The following is a 5,620-nucleotide window of genomic DNA, read 5'->3' on the forward strand; positions in this document are numbered from 1 at the left end:
AATGCTAGAACCCTCAAGTATTCCGACCTCCAAGCCATCTTAGCTAAACATGCAGTAATTAAAGTAGGGAGTAGTCAAAAAAGAAGGGAATTGACAATGCATGGAGCTGTACTAAGGCTCATAGGAGAACCTGTGAAACCCTGCACACCTTACCACCATCAGCAGACGGTAGTGATGGGCCTAGGGGGTGTTATAAGGGGGATGGTTACATCGTGAAGGAGTGGTATTAACAAGAGTTATTAACAAAAGAATGAAGGCTCATGCAGGTGAACATGGAAACAGTAATACTGCAACTTGTATATTATGAGCCAAAGTCACATAAGCTTGCCTACTTTCAACATTGATTACTCACAACACTCAGTCATACTATTTATTACCCAAACTTGGCTTTGTATAAATCATTGGAAGGGAAACTTCAGCTGCTCAAAACTTTAAGCTACAGTTACATACATGTTCTAAAAATGCCAGGTTTTCACAGGTTAGGTAACATATTCACCCTTTACCTTAATCACTTTTTCCCACACACATTCGATGGTAATAAATTAAAATACAAACAAAGAGTGTATCTTACACAAAAGAGTGTGGCTTACACTAGATAACAGTGCAATATGTAGAAAACGGACACTGTCTATGCTAAGGAAATCAAGTGCTACAAATATAGTAATTAACTGTTTTACGTGTGCATGTGTACGTATGTACATTTTAATCTTAATAGCAGAATTCTAAGTGAAAAAAGTGTACATATGTATATGCATGCATTACACTGTACTGTTAGCCCTTAACAACTAAACAAGTTCTTTTTGCAGCACCTCAAGAACAGGATCACAATCAATATCTAACTCCTGTAATGCTGTCATGAATGTCCTCCATGTCTTTGGTTCTCTCCCATGAGTAGATTTAATCCATGCTTTTATCACCTTTGTGCAAGCTGATTTCATGTCACTAGTTCTTGATACACTTTCTTCGATGGTATCCATGTCTTCGTCTTCCAGTCCCAAGCAATATCCAATAATTTCCCAATTTGTAGCCACCTTCGGGACTAGTTTTACTACCATATTCATGGTTACACGCTTATCTATAAAAAAAATAATTAGTTGAGATCATTAACTTTATAATTATAACTAAAACAATCACAATTGCAATTCTGCCTTATAAGGGCATACAAGCTGTGTTGGACACATGTGACTGTCTCTTGGAAAACTGGTCTTATTGCCAATTTGCAAGTATTAAAAAATGCTGGTATTATTATATTTAATATTCAGTGTAAATGACAGTGTTGCAGTCCAATGATTGAGGTTATGTGTCATATGTTTACAATGATTTCTTAGTTTTCTATAAGCACCCACTATAAGTATCTACAACCACAAATCTTCTGTCCTTGTGAAATTGACTTTGTAAGATGAGCTCCAATAGTGATGGGATACCGTTTTCAACATGAAAGGAAAAATAAAATTAAGCTTGTACTAAAGGCTCAAAACTGATAGAACGGTTAGAGTGCAGGCCTTTGCTTAACACTGCACAGCTGCATAGTCACATCTCAGGTTTGCCAAAGCTCTTAGCTCTGGCCATTAAGTTAAAAAAGCAGATCACTCTACTAGTTGGCTTCGACAAATAAATTTCATAGTGTACCTAAAGCATTCTACAGCGTAAAATCAAACCTGTTCTCATCTCATAAGACTGACCCAATCACAATTGTATACTACCATGATCATAATTATTATTATGCATGTAGTTAATATAAGACACACACTGTACCTAGTATAGGTAGATTTGGGATACTAGTATAATTAGTTGTGGTAGCCAACTCCACTCCTCCAAATGATTCATCTGATGCTGAATGAACAACATAAAACAATAATCACACCAAACATTTGTGAATAGATAAAGTAACTTGATGATGGTACAATTATGACCATTATTAATTAACCCATTGATGGCCAAATTCTCAGGGACCACTGACTAAATTTCCAAATCGCATCATACTAACCATCCAGCATACAGAAATACATTATATAAACACTTGCAAGAGGTAGGGCTGAAACAATCGTGGTTTTTTAGTGTTTGAGTACTCTCTAGTGTTAATGATCGAGTACTCACGAATACTAGTTGCATGTAGTCATACGCATTTGACATGTTTTGTACCAACCTTAAACAGTCTACAGCTTTTCAGGTACCAACATACCAACAATGATACACACACTGTATTAAAGAACTGATGTTAGTGTCCCTGACAAAAGAATTATGCCTTCATTGCGTCACTCCCTGATGACAAATACATCATGTGAACTGGGTCACATGATCTTAATGAGTACTCTAGTACCAATTTTACTATCCGAGTACCAAATCCTTAACGAGTACTCGTAGAGTATTAGTATTTGTTTCAGCCCTACTGCTGACTATGTTGTTATTGTTTGCATAACAGTAATTGCAATAAAGATATCAAACAACAAAGTCTAAATTTTGGTTAAAATTCAGCCCAAACATACAATGGAATCCCAACTAATAACTATCTACAAAAGTGTCTGACACTACAAAGAACTATTCTATACAGTTTACTCACAGCAGGCTGCTTAGTGGGTTTTAAAGACTGCATTACAGTATCTTCTAAAGATTGAAGCATACTGTGCATACCATTATCCAAAAGTTTGCAAAGCTGTACAGTTAATTATGGTCTATGGTAATTTGTTCCACAATTTAATTTCATCTGGATAAAAGGAATACATATTCACATAAGTTGACTCTTGTATGAATCTAGTACAAGAAGTCAGTTAAGTAATAGTTATATCCCGTTATGAGGGTGATATCATTGTTATTACACGAGTCCGAGGCGGAGCCGAGGACGAGTGTAATAACAACTATATCATCTGAGTACACAAGATATAACTATTTTATATCCCAGTGCGCGGGAGTGCACAGAAGTTTACAGATAGTAAATTAAGTTCCGGTTTGAGTTCCTGTCACTGTGCTCAAGATTTCGCCTGAATTGTCAACTTAGCTACAAGAGAAACCCTGCATACTGCCTATACACTGTAGCAAAGGGCGATGTTACAAAGTAGCAGTTCCAGGTATGATTCGCCTTCATCAGAAGTTTGTATGGTGGTGTCGTGTAGCGTGCAAGAGAAAAAAAAGACCAACAAGTGGCTATCATAGTCCAAGATAGAAAGATGAAGCTAGAGGCTATCGAAAGAAGTTAGTTCTTCACCATAGTGGCCATTGGGACTGATTGCTAGAGCAACAATTGACACAGACTATTCTTGACATTTGTTAAACTATTAATTGGTAACTTGTAGTGATACTGTGTAAAGGACTAACTGTTTTCTTGTAAGATTTAGTAGCTTTAAGTGCTGTACTGCTATGTTTTGTATTAATATTTCCTTATTTAGCTCTTTGTTCCATTGGTAAACAATGCCATTCGTGGTTATTATGATGTCACGAACACGACTGAGTGGCTCTGCAACAGGGTGATAAGTTAGTTATCACTGGGTGATAATTAATATATCGAACAGTAGCAGCCCACTCTGTCTAGCTGTATGGTAGTTATAACCCAGCACAGCGCTTTGACACTCCCACGCACTAGGATTTAAATCAACAAATAGACGTCAACGACAATAATAAGTAGAACACCGGGTAGTGAAAAATGCTGTTTTGCATGATAACAACTGTACTTGTTTACACACTATGATAGCAACATTGCTATTGACCACTCCTTCACCGCCCCTTCATCTTCTCATTCTATTACTTGCCCCACAATAAATCCACTCTCATTCACAATATCTTCCCACCACTTCATTATTACTAACTCCCCTTTAGCATTAAAACGGTCCTCCCTCTCCAAAATGTTTTGCATCTTGGAAATAATAAATTCTTCACAATGTATGCTTGCAGAATCTTAAGCACTGATGGCAACTCAGCATGGCTACTGATTTCTTACTGCAGACTGTTTGGTGACTTTCCATTATACATCAGGACACTATAAACACTTTTGTTTCAATTTTACCATACACATCTTTATCACTGTACATCATTTTAGATTATATAAGCAGGTATTTTCATGGAGTAAAAGAACTTCCTTGTATGCTTATGTGAACTCTCCTAGGGCATAACTATAATTGTCTACAATTTTTTTTTCAAAGGGTTGCTGTTACTGCTTTGTAGGGTGGTACATATTTACTCTCCACTAAAATACAGGAGTCCTAAATCCTTCCTACACTGGAAACTTCCCTACAGGGGAGTAATGGTTACTTATTTTATTAACAGTGCTATATAGTTGGGAAAGAAATAGAACACAAAGGAGGATAAAGGTAGCACTCAGTGTATAGCTGCTAAGGCACTCAACCAACAGTGAGCAGTGCATGAAGACATCAAGCTCGTAATGTTAAGTACATTTTGTTAAAGAAATCAGTAAGTCACAGTATTTAGTCACTTACTCAATGGAGGCTACCCAGTACCACAATGGGTCATTACACCCTCTAAAACATTTCTTTCAAACATTTTCATTCAGTGATTATTGTTGTTAAAATGCTATAATACAAGCTGTGCCGGGTTTAGCAATAGAATTGCATAAAATAATTATGTATTGGAAACCAATCTGCTTTTGCATCTAGCTTGAATATCTCTTCATAAAACTTCTTTGTAACGGAGTTATCCAAGGACTGCACCTCCCATAAAACTTTCACAAAGAACCAACAAAGCATCATAAAGTTAAAGACAAAATCACACTTTGTGCCAATAATTGGTCAATCACAGAAGTACAATTGTCGATAATTGGGTAATGATAGGGATTGCGATATTCCTTATAACAAGACGTTTACTCTCGTGAGATAATTAAAATTTGGTGTGCTAAGAGACGAAGGACCATCTGTTAAAAGTTTCAAACCAGAAGTTCATACATCATTGAATTATGGAATTACAATTGCATGACGAAATGGTGCTGATAATTGGCGACTTGCGCTAAAATTTCATCGCAATTAAAACATGTTTAAAGTATTCCCAGTCACTCTGAACGCATCATTAGCTTGATTATACTTAACCAACACTGACAAGGAATAGCACACCTTCACAATCCCTATTCTATAGTATTCAGAATAAAACACATACAGTGTAGTAATGCAGCAATACGTAATCTGAGATGGATAATCAGTTCTGTATAATATTATACTTTGATACCTGGAATACTTGGCTTTGTTGTAGTAGCTTGTTCCTGTCCAGTGTTTGTATCAGACAACTCCTCAAATTCTGACAAAACAAACAGAAAGATATGCTAAAGGGTACATACAATACAGAGATTTTTACTGATATATGTTTCATTTAATAACAAGTAAACCTGATGTTTTTAAGCTCATTTACATGTATTAAATTTTCATGCTACACTGAGCTAAATATGTACACATTGGTAAGAAACTGTTAAGGATGTGGGCAGGATCTTGTAACACGTGTAGCAGTGTATAGTCTTCACAGAATAAAACAGGTTGCTATGTTTGCTACTTGTATAGTGACAATACTACGTGATCAATAAGTAATAGTTCTAACATGAGCAGAAGTGATTGACTGATACTCATGCACGACTGTAGGGCTTGCAAGCCTGAGGGTAATTTGCACACCCTTTCTGCATGCCTGTGTC

General features: G+C 36.4%; 1 long non-coding RNA gene across 1 annotated transcript; it reads right to left on the reverse strand.

Annotated features, from left to right (window-relative positions):
* Positions 1 to 523: 523 nt before the first annotated feature.
* Positions 524 to 5,319, reverse strand: LOC136247009 (uncharacterized). Its single transcript, XR_010697033.1, has 3 exons — positions 5,167 to 5,319; positions 1,756 to 1,833; positions 524 to 1,075 (listed from the first exon to the last, which is right to left on the reverse strand). It is a non-coding gene; the product is annotated as an uncharacterized lncRNA (long non-coding RNA).
* Between the last annotated feature and the right edge of the window lie 301 nt (positions 5,320 to 5,620).

This window comes from Dysidea avara, chromosome 1 (genome assembly GCF_963678975.1).
Source record: "Dysidea avara chromosome 1, odDysAvar1.4, whole genome shotgun sequence".
NCBI classification, from domain to species: domain Eukaryota; kingdom Metazoa; phylum Porifera; class Demospongiae; order Dictyoceratida; family Dysideidae; genus Dysidea; species Dysidea avara.